The sequence below is a fragment of the Saccoglossus kowalevskii genome, chromosome 4, assembly GCF_978046115.1.
Source record: "Saccoglossus kowalevskii chromosome 4, keSacKowa6.1, whole genome shotgun sequence".
Taxonomy (NCBI): domain Eukaryota; kingdom Metazoa; phylum Hemichordata; class Enteropneusta; family Harrimaniidae; genus Saccoglossus; species Saccoglossus kowalevskii.
In genome coordinates, this window is record NC_140644.1 from 36220625 (window position 1) to 36233548 (window position 12924).

Here is a 12924-nt window from a genome sequence, read left to right on the forward strand (position 1 = left end):
AGTTGTGTTATTTTTCGCTCGTGTGGCCTAATAGAAAACCTATATTCGATTTCATCCGGGTTTCGATACCGGCCTTTTTACTGGCGCGGATTTATACGGAGGATTCTAAACTACGTAAACGCGTCAACAGCTCTCACACAATAGACAAACGAAAATCATCAAATATATCCACAAATTACGTTTTAATGAAACAGCAAATGAACGTAAATTTATAACAATATTTTAACGGTAACATATACGAACACATTATAAACTTTCTTTCTTAAGAATGGACACTACAGTCCAGCTAAGTTGGTCATTTACTGACCGTCATACAACGGAAGTTTTCTTGCAGCTGATGTTGTAGCCATAGGTAGAGACACGTTGATTTCACAGCTGTTAAAAACCGTAGTCGGTGAACTAGAAACTGGACAAGAAGCAGTTTGGTTTACCGTTCCAGATTCTGGCGTAGCTCAACTAAAAATATCTTAAATGCGCTGATGTTCTTCCGTTAAGAGAAAGTATAGTCACAGTCAGCTGGCATCGGTGACGCTGGGTGTATCCAACATCACCGATGCTAGCTGAATGTGAGTATCGTAGTGCTGTAAACTTGACACGTTTTTGTGACCAGTTATATATATTGATTGGTTGTGGTGGAATGCCGGCTTTCGTCAGGGTAATAATGAGTTCAACGGGTTTTTCGGTATATTTCCCATCCACAGAATAATAACGTCAGCCATTATCGAAGCGCAGACTCAAATTACGCGCGTTGTTTGTAAACAGAAAGTAGTTCCAGGAAATAGACGCGTTTACCAAAAATGGTAAACAGGGCCCGGGCGTGATATGGAAATTAGTGCACGGCTCGCGCATCGGGATTCCCATAGCGTTACGATGCCGAGCAATACGAGGTATATGATAATGATTTATATTAAATGCATTATTCTGGCGCCACTATGAATAACCTAGTTGTAGTGCAAGTAACAAAGTTGTTCACATACATAGAGGATATCTAATGAGTGACCGTGTAATAACGAGTGTAATTATTTTCATATGTTCTAAGCCTTTAGCGTAATTTTGTTGTAATTCAAACCCAAATATTTCCACAGTCGCCGGCAGCCGACATCGACAACGCAAACACTTGGCGCATTGATTCGGTCGAACAAGTAAAAGCGGAGAGTCATTAATAAGACAAAAATTCAAGCGATCAAAAAGAACTTTTAAGAGAAGTCCAAACGCCAAACTAGTTAGAATACAAATTAACAACTTTCATTTTTTTTAACTTAAACACGTAAAGCAAAAAACGAAAGCAGTAAAAACTAGTAAATACGCTAAAAATCTTTAGGAACTATAAGTATTTATCGGAGGTTTCCCCCTAACTCCATGACGTCCATGGTTAATGGGGTCAAACGTATCTGACGTCTTTTTGGTGAAATTGTCGACCTATCGTTGTTGGCAATTTTGTAATGTACGTGTACATTAAATATTCCACAGGAGATGGGGCATCCAAATATCGGTTTGATTGTGAACTCAAGGGCGAGCCATGATAGCTTATATTGGTTGATATCAAATGGGACGCGATGTTACTTTGTGATTGAGGTTGCATAACAGAAGGTATGGATGGCTGTATTGATGTTTGGTACGGGTTTGATGTGCTATGACATTCAAACTCGCACTTAACGTTCAAAAGGTAATGACAGTTTTTTTAAGAGGATGCTTTGTCTCCAAATAATAGTGTGTTGAAGATTTCAAACATGAAATAATTAGGGGACAAAAACAAAGCCACGTAGAAATCAGAAAAAAAATGATCTTTGATTGCCGAGGACACATATCAATGGACTTAATTCATTAGGGAGAGTACATGACGTCAATTTCAGATGAAATTCCACAGTGTGCTATCGCAATCGCGGATTTAGCCATTTTTTCAAGGTTCGCCATTGTTGTTGTCATGTGGTACTTATGCAAATAATGACTGTCCAGTGTGAACAAACTTATCCCTCTGTACTTAGGCTTTTGGATCATATACGCTAAATTACGGTTCTAAATGAAACAACAGAAAGAGAATGCTTTATTCAAACACGTCATCAAACCCTTTTCGCTACCTTAAGAAATCAGAGCATGTGTAAACGTTTTCTTTCCATAATCGGAATCTACTGATTATTACCGTCATTCTGTTCCTATTGGATCTCAGTTTAATCATATTTAGTTTTGCAATTATATTTAGTTTCGCAAATAGACAAGAGTAATTTTATTATAAATGATATTGTAATTTTAATAGTATTTGTTAAAGAAAAACGAAATAATGAACAGTGAATATTAATAGAGATAATATCATGTTAATAATTAGATTCATTATCCAAAATATTATCCTTCACAAATTGTGGATATTGTTAACATTTGGAAATCTAATGAAATTGTCATGGCAATGATGAATTTATTAACTTGAAACAATTGATTTAGCATATGCATGAGTAGTTTTAATTTAAATAATAATTACTTTTAATTGATAACACAAGATGTTAACACTAAATAACACGAGGGAAATCGGAAACACCGTGCTACAATGTGCTTTTGTTTTCTGTGGTGTAAGCCCTATAGTTGTCACATAAGGCATTGCTTTGAGCATGCTCAGTTCTGATACTTTTAATTTGGCGTCTGACTTATAATAAATATTGTTCGTCCAGTTATCTGTTTAGTATTGACTCGTGTTCAGCCATTCTAACACGACATTTCATTAATTCCAAATAAGAACTTGATGCAATTTTGTTTATTCAAAACAAATATTCGAGAATGTCATACCAATCAGGTTATTTAACTGAACCAAAATGTGAGCATATATTTATATCGTAAATCTATAATTTGTCATATATCGTGTTGTGATTGATTTATATTCAGCGTATTATTCGGAAGCCACCATGAATATCCCAGTTGTGCAAGTATTCAGGTAGTTCACATAAATGAAGTGTACATCCGTTCATATTCTGATAAGGTTAAAATAGTTCTTGTGTGTTAGAGTCAAGTCTGGTTTAATTAATATTACGTCAACAGCATGCGTTTATGTATTTTTGTCGTACCAGCACAGTGCTATACGAGATGATATTGGACAGACGTGTATTTTGTTCCTCAATATGAAAATAACTAAACTGGTATATGTTGTAACCCATTTTCTCCAAACCGCACTTATCCATTGGAAGTACAGATTGTAATCCTAAATGTTATTCCAAGTATTTGATCTAAGGACCATTTGCAGAAATTCCCATAGATTTGTTTTTCTTTTTTCGTTTATGTTGTCATTTTAGAATCAATATGCTGCAAAAATAACTATATCTGAGAGTATTTTGCAGCACTGTATGGTACTAATCAAATCAAATCAAAAGAGTTTGTACTGCAAACAGATCCTTAATATTGCGTGACATATTTTTTAAACATGTACTGCCTGCTTTAATGGTGGAAGAATATACTATATTTATCTTTATTTCGAGTCACAGAAACAGAGTTGTGTTAAATGCATTTCTGGTTAAATAACCTACCACTGAGACATTGTGATAATGCTACAGAAAGAAGGGAAAGCAGCAATCAAAATCTTTTTTATAATTTTGAATTCTTTCCTATATGGTAGCACAATTTTCTTTTCATTGATTAAAAAGATATAAACATTTTATGTGTTATTGTCAAGATATAATTTCACTAAACTGTCTTAGCCTCTGACAATAGCAGAGCTCAACTGAAAACTTTTAAAATTTGCATGCAATCAGAAAAGATTGTTATTAGTTTTGTACTGACTCTAATCTCACAGCTCTCATATACACTGGGACACCACATGCTTCCCGTATTAAGAAGGAGACGTTCGTGTCCATAACAAAATAAATTTAGCATATACAAAATTATGTACCACCAGTGTGTTCTATCTATGTATGAATGCTCTCAGAGGTCAGCTTACAAAACGATGACGATCAATTTTTAGTTTGATACAATGAAGATAAATTAACGGTTCAGTACCCAAAGACTGTTTTGATATTTTAAAATATCAATAATATTGATACTTAATAAAAAAATAATATTTATCCTTTCATTAACCAAATGTTTTGCTATTTTAAATAATATTATAACAAGATGAAAAAGTAGAATAATAATACAAAACAAAATAATAAATTTAGTGTTTCAATATAATTTAAGGTAGAGATGCAGTTTACCAGACAGGTATTTTAATTAGTTAATTAGGAAACCAAGATGACCTCATTTGTCCACAAAACTATATACTTTCGAAAAGCTTATCGTGTGAATTTTAAAATTTTGTTATTATTTTAATTTTATAGCCATGACTGTTTGAATAATAAAAAGCAAACAAAAAAAAATCACTCCCAAGTGCCCACGAACATCCATCTCTACTTTAAATTGAAGAATAACAATATGTAGAAAAATTATTCCGAACGTGAGTAGTGTGATGTACACATGTAAATTCCTAAGAAGTAAACATTGTAAGTTGAACTGAGCGGAAGCCTTTATTTTTTAAAAACCAGCAGTTGATAATGAATAAATAAAATCATTTGAGGAAAAACATTCTTTTTATCAAAAATAAATATTGAGACAAGCTCCATGGCATGTAAAGAGACCGGTGTATGTACTGCATTATCGTTGGAGTTCAAAAATAGGGATGATGTACTACGGTAAGGGACAATGTTTCTTAAATGAATGGGGAAATGTGGGTCAGTTCGCGTTGTTAAAACATTAAGGCTTGAAGAGGGAAAAGCATTGTTGTTCCAAGAGTAGCATTGTGAGAGGTACAATGTTTAGATTCTCAGTTCAGATATAATAAGTTCAGATATTATATAAACCAGTGTACAGTAAGTAGGTCAGAATACACTTTAGCGGCCAGTGTGTGACTATGCTATACTTTGTTGTATAGCACGAAGAGACGGTGTAATCATTATGATTATCACTGTAATAATATACTATATCACTAATACGCTCTCAGTAATATGATTCGTTATTTGAAACATCCATAATGCATTTTGAGTGTAATTTAGAATACACATTGCCTCTTTATTAGTTATTGTATTGTATTAGAATAATTGATAGATATGAACATACTTTCATTGTCAATTTCATTCACAATAAATATGTTTTTCCAGTTTATTCACAATAGCCATTTGTATTTATATTTGTTGAAAATTATCTCTGTCATAAACAGTTGTTTAAATAACACTGCTGTCTCAGTGATTTATAATTGTCATTCTCACAAAACCATGCACAAGCAATGTAATGTACTGAAGCATGTAAATTGATCGAGGTCAGTGGTACTATAGAAACGGACGATGCCAACTCAAAATGTAAATATTACAGTCGCATTTAATTCTCATATATAAACACAATTGTCTACATTATTCCTATAACTATCATTTCCCTTCGACATATATTTAATGAAATACAGAATATTATAAATGCTGTCTGATTAATGCATGACAGAGGATGTTGTCCCGGTTGGTGAATCACTAAAAATATGAGACATTATTACTATGTTTACGACACAGGGATTATGCATCAAAATACAACTTTGAATGCAACAGTATTTATTAAGGTACAACGTTATGAGTACCTCAGAGCATGTGTAATGTATTAGTATTTCGGTTATGGAGTGAACTAAATACATTTACTCTTTATATATGTTTCCTTTTAGCTACGATGATATTGTTTTGTTATAGTTTCCATCCAGGAATACAAATAAAAACGTACTCATCATCAAAAAATAGCATATCATATATCTTTTAACACTATTATTTTGCAGGGAAATGCATAATCTGGTTAATCTAAAATTTCGGATATTAGTCCTGGATTCGAATTATCCTACGCTATAAAATGTCTGAGTGAGTAGGCACAATTCTCCACAAAATTGTCAAATTAATTATATAGTTGAAATGTATTATCTTGAGGCTAAAGTGGATCGGTGGCCATATAGGATTGAAATATTCACAAATGTGGGCGCCATTGCAATACGATATTTCTGTCAAACATGTATTGACGTATGTGCTACTAATGTTGCCATCTTAGATATTCAGAAAGAAAAAAATCATCTAAAATGCTCAACAAGTTGTTTTCTGTTCTTTCATAGAACTACTTGATCCAATTATCTTGTTTGATTTACGTATCAAATGCGCAAACAAACAATCCGTTCAGTAATACTGACTGTTTAATTTATTATTATGGTTAGCCTTATATTGGTATTAACCTAAAAATGGTCCTCACAGAAACGATTTAATTACATTTTTTAAAGATGAAAGTGAATTGTAATTAGGATATAATCACAATAACATGCTATCATTTAGTTTGCAAGCGATGGTTTCTATAGTACCAATGACCTCGAACAGCTTACATACATAATAATTCATATTACGTTATTAAGACAAATCATATAGTTATATAAAATAACTTGCTTCTAAAAAAACATAATTTGTGTGATAATAGTAAAACAATGTGGAAATACTTATATACACGGTGAAAGTACTCAAGACAATTTCAACTTCAATACTAACAAAAAAACAATGATAGCAAATGGGAATTTATCATTTGTAACTATATAGTAATAAATATATCATCGTAATTGTATGTATTGACAAATGAATAATAAAGACACTTATGGAGAATAACAAATACAATTACATTTACATAAATATATTGGAATTGATAAATGTCAATAACTTGTATATCAAAATTGGTTCACGTTGCAAACAATTTTCCAGACTGAAGTATGCTAGTGACATTTAACGTTGCGATAGACTTGATATTCTTGTGTAAATTTCAAAGTTTAAATATCAACAATTATCCAATAAGGTAAGTAAATTATGAATATTCTTGCAATCGAAATTATTTTGGCACTTAAGTTATCAGCTATATATAACATATACTGTATAATTATGAAGCAGGGCATCTTTGAATATGTGAACTCTAAATACCGAAAGACTGAAAATTGTATGATTTTGTGCCATCTTCATCGTCATATACTTTGAAGAAAATAATTATTTTTTTTACTTGTATTCGTGAATATAGTGTATTCAACCGTGCATAGCCGAATATATTGTTGCACATCTAAAAACACATGTGAATTTTCTGAAATAACATGCTACTCCTTAGTTTAACGGAAAGGGATTTGTAGAACAATAATCACGTATACATAACTCTATCAAGTAATCTCACTCGAATCGGTTATTCCAGGTTTGATTATTTATACTTCAACGCAAATGCCATGGAGTCACAAAATAGAGAGGCTTAATAATTAAGCTACACCTTCAACACCCAAAAAATCACAAGTAGGTTGCGTTTACTCTATATTAGTTATAGCAAGTTTATATTATTTTCATAATTCTTATTTTTAAAAAGACGTTTACGGTAGGGCCAACTATAAACTTGTATGAAGTTTAAATTAGTAATATAGGATGTGTGGATATTCTTCCTATATTTTGCATCAACAATAAAACCTTATTATATTGTACGTACTATTCAAGGCAGCTATCAATATTTACAAAATCGAAATAACAGCATAGTTTGTAATTACACATTTTAATTCATAACGGAATAATCAGAATAGTACATCTTAGAAAAGAAACGGCAAAATGCAGCGAATAATACTATTCATAATATCATTTTCATAAATATATAATGTATCAGGCAAAATAACAATCAATTAATTATTTAGTCAACCTTGTATCAAACACAAATTTTACATACTTTTATTGTGCAGAAATTTTGTAAAACTGCCATGGTAACGATGACCTTAATGCAATATGCTATTCTAAAGATGAAATAATCCACTTAGCATGTACTTGTTAATTTCCATCGGTAAAATAATATGCTATTATAGTACAATACCATAACAACACTGCACACTGTATCCCAATTGGATAGAAAATATAGGGATTTGCATATAATCCATTATATATATGTGTTGCAATTTGTTTACGTTTAGTGTATCCTTCAGAAGCGACCGTGAATACTGTTTAACATAGATATGGAATGTATGCAATTCCATTCCGGTAAGTGTTCTAGAAACAATAGTAAGTTAGTAGCAATAACAAATCTACATTATATATTCGAATTATAAATATTATCGTTGATGTGTTCAATGTGTACAGATACTACAGTTTTATGCAATTTGATTCATATTGTCTTCAATATGCAAATAATGTTGATTTTATACAATAACATTCATATATCTCCAGGTAGCCACGGCACGTTCTCCCAAATGTGAAGTACTTGCGTTTGAATATAATTCATCATACATTTCTGTGATTGCTAATATTCTGAAGCCACCATGCAAATCCCAGCTGTGCAAGTATCCAAGTTGTTCACAAAGATACAGTGTACATTCAATCATTTTCTGGTAATGTTTAATGATATATTGTGTATTGGTCTTGTATACTATAACTAATGCAAACTATGACAAGTCCGGTTTAATTACAACAGCAGCCATGTCTGTATATTAACTGCATTCATGTATTTTTTTGTCGAACAAGAACTGTGCTATGGTAGATGCTACATATATTTTACATCGTTGTAGAACAGACGTGCAATTTGTTCATCAAGAGGTAGATAATTAAACTGATTTGTAATGTAATTTACTTTCCCTGAACTCACGTACTTGGGAAGTACATATAGTCATCGTAAATGTGATTCAAGTATTTTCTGTGTAGAAATTTCCACTCCGCCTTGCTTAGATAGATTTCATCTATTTGGCAATAGTCGTTAATTTCATAGAATCAACATGCACAACCTGACTACATCATGAATAGTAACTGTATCTTTTAGTATTTTGCAGAACTGCATTGCATTATTCATACGTATCGCTATTTTGTTACGGCCGTTGCATGTATATGGTGGCTTATATAGGTAAGTATATATTCTATTAATGCAGAAGAACCTTTCCAAATAAAAAAAAGATATAATATTTGAAAAAAATAATAGTTAGTCACTGAACCATATACTATCACACTTAGCATGAGAAGATACATTTGTGAGATGTTTGTGATCTAGCCTTCCATTCTCAGTGTCTTTTTATTTGCCGTTCTCACAAATAAAAAAAGAAAAAAAAGAAAAAACTGCTCTACCCCAAGTGATATCGTGAGTGTCAATAGTATTTGACTAACTTGACTGATTTGACTTGACATATACAAATTAATTTGTTGGACAATAATTCATTTTCTCATTTTACAATCCATATTTTATATTTAAATCTGTTTCAAGATATTCTAAAAATGTTGTTGGTGCAAAACAAAACAACTACTAGATAGAGTGTCACTGTTTGTTTCAAATTCAAATTAAAATATTGTTAGAAATAATTAATAAATCTTGTTCAGTGTACCATTTATTCCCGACAACATACTCATTGGCTAGTTCTCAGGATCTACAACACTAATAAATAAACAGAAAACATTTTGATGACATGTTTTCATATTAAATTCTCATTGGGTCATACTATTCAACAACTAATTATCTAAACAATGACACAACATTCAATAAAGACTATCTTCCACACACCACACAAATTGCATCCATCACTGAAAAAAACAAGAATGCATCAAATATCAGCCTACATCCTGAAATAAAAGATAGCATATTACATTCAGACATTGCAAACATCATCCATCTCTCCCATTACACCCTGCAGCATTATTGGTTCCGGTACTCATTTGAATATATGTACAACATCCTTAACAAATAGATACACGCGACTTGACCGTCAATCTTTTGATCAACTACCCGTTTTATTTATTGTTGCGCAATTTACTAATGACAGAAAACTTTTCGAGGAAATCAATATTACATGAAGCGAATACCAAGTTATACCTTGGATTAATGAAACTAAAAAATAACTCTCGTGTGCTGAATGTTTTTGGAGGTATAAAGTACAACTAAGAATACTGTATCTACTATATTAAAAACATATCTTAAATACACATAAAAAGCAATGTATTTATTAAATGCAAAATTGTTAAAATATGTCTTATTTTGACCGTATACTTGTCAGTGTATTTTATTTTCACAGTAAGCACACATGCTTCCAGTACAACAAATGACAAGGATAGTTTCAAATAGCGTCGGTTTAATAATTATTAATATTCAATGAAATAACGACCCAAGGTGATGACTTAATATTTTGGTCATATAACTTGTCCTACAATAAAGTTAAAACACTTTCTGGATGTCTCTACATGCAACAGTACTTAGTACATTTACAGTTATTCATAGTAAGAAACACACATAAACTATTAACAACTAAATTATCGAGAAGGATTTGATGATATTTTTGAGTTCAGCATTTCCTATATGTTGTCTCTTTCTGAACCGTAATTTAGCGTAACTTTCAAAAGCTTCAATTTAGACGGACACATTTGCACATACTGGACAGTCATTATCTACATAACGACCACGTTACCACAAAATGACTAAATCCGCAATTGCGATAGCACACTGTGGAATTTCCGGCTGAAATTTACGTCATGAACTGTCCATAATGAAATAAGAGCATTGACATGTGCCCCAGCAATCCAAGATCTATTTTTCTGATTGTTACATAGCTTTGTTTTTGTCCCCTAATTATTTCATGCTTGACACCTTCAACAGACTATTATTTGGAGACAAAGCATCCTCTTAAAAAACCTAGACATTGTTCGCACTGTAATTACCTTTTGAACGATAAGTGCGAGTTTGAATGTCATAACACATCAAACCCGTGCCTTCTGTTATGCAACCTCAATCACAAAGTAACATCGCGTCTCAGTTGATATCAACCAATATAAGCCATCATGCCTCGACTTTAGACTATAGACAAAATATTTCGTTCACATTATTAGCATGATATTGTACAATACATTTTTTTGGATGAACAAAATAGCATCATAATTCTTATTTGAAATTCATAAAAAAACTTTTAGTATGACTTTGACAACAACATGTAAGCTATTTAATATATTAATAACATACAGTTTCGAATTGTTCTCAATTTTGAGTTATCAAAAACAAGATTACATTTTTGTATTACAATTACAAGAATAAATTTTCACAGTTGCTTGTTGTTTGTATGAAGTATGATAACAACTCGTGTTATCAATTGAAAGCAATTATTATTTTATTTAAAACTATCCATGTAAATGCTAAATGGAAAATAGTTCATGTTCAGAAAGTGATCAATACACGGCATGAAATCGCGTGTTTCCGTTACGGTTACACAACGGTTACATGGCGGTTATTCAGTAAAACCGCCGCGTAACCGTCGCGTAACCGTCGGACTATGGGGGTGGCATATCCGTCGCGTAACCGTCAGCCGGAAATGCTACGTTTGCCGTCCATTCAGTCCAACGTAAATCAACGGTAATTTCTGAAAAAAAACGCAGATTTCCGTTCAACGTTTATAACGTATACTTTTAAATAACCGCTGATTAAGTTGGACTGAAGAAACGTAAATGCAAAAATACACGCCAATTTACATTGAAACTGAAACAAAATATACAGCTGGGTAACCGATCATTACGTTAACGGTTTCCGGCGTATTCTTGTGTTCTTCCACGTCATGTACGCAGAGTACGCCCATTGTAAATTACATTTATTTTGACGTTTTCCGGGAACTACTTTATAATATTTATCCTTACATGGTGTGTATAACCGTTTACAATTTAAATGTGCATTAGCTAATAAAATAAAATTATTCCATATTTGTATATAGCGCCCTCGTACAGCTTGTTTTTAAATTGCTCGTTAAGTACAATTACTCCCGCGTCATGATCCCGCCATCAACGACAAACACAGTCGTGGCTTGAAGATTGATGTACCCCCAGACGTGCTTAGCTCCAATACATCACGCTTCTTGTACGTCTTTATTAGTTCAATTTTATGACATTTCAAAAATCTAAAGAAAAGTATAGTTGGGCTATGATAGAACGAAGTTCCGTCATATTTTAAGTTTTGGAAAAAAAAACGTGTAAGGGGCTGCACTTGAACTCAGCCAAGACAGCTCACACTTGTTTGTAAATACATTGTTTATAATCACGTGTGTTACTTCTACAACAAAAGAGGTGTTACCACTGTGGCATAAAGTGACATTTGTTTTGTATGATGTAACTGAACTTATAAACATACTGATGATTAACCTATGATTAAAAAACACAATGAATGTTTATTAAAACCATTACTTTAAAAAGTTAGAAAAAGAGTGTCAGTGTTAGTATATTGTAGTACGTAATCATTTCTCAGCCAAGTCACTTTCGAGTACACATTAGTGGCGCTCACATTAGAGATCTACTTGAACGCTCGGCACGAACCGAAATCAGTAGTGCTTTTTCAGAGAACACATAGCTATATATATGATCGGATACAGTAGTAATGTATGAAATGAATGCAAACTGTCGTCGGCGACAAATATTCATGTGCTGCAACCGGTATTTTCTTGCAATGCTACATGACGTACTAGTAAACAAAAAAATCGAATCTTCTAAGCCGTTCATTGCACGATAACTCCTAATAAATACTATAATAACAAAAGGAATTAATTTCAATATGTCAATTATTGTCTTCATCATATGTGTATCGCTTTCCATGTTTGGGTCAACTAACAGATCGACGAATGGCAGCGTGATTTCTGCACGAACCGAGTGGGTCCCGATGTGGGTCCGGACAAACGTAAACCCAGTGCTGTAATTCTCCCCAAACATGAAGGCTTAAAATGTCGGCACGTGCCGAGATCCCACAATGTGCACGTAACGGATGCTGATGTTGAAACGGCTGTAGACTGGTAGCTGTACAATTCGTAAATAAAATACGTTGGTCGCTACGTCCCTGGAATAAATTATTTTCGAAGTTCATATCTAGTGCACTACTCTAGTGGAGAGGGATTTTGATTAAATGCACAATGAATGTGTAGCGGCACTGGTTTGTATACTTGCCTTGGCACAGCTATGCCCG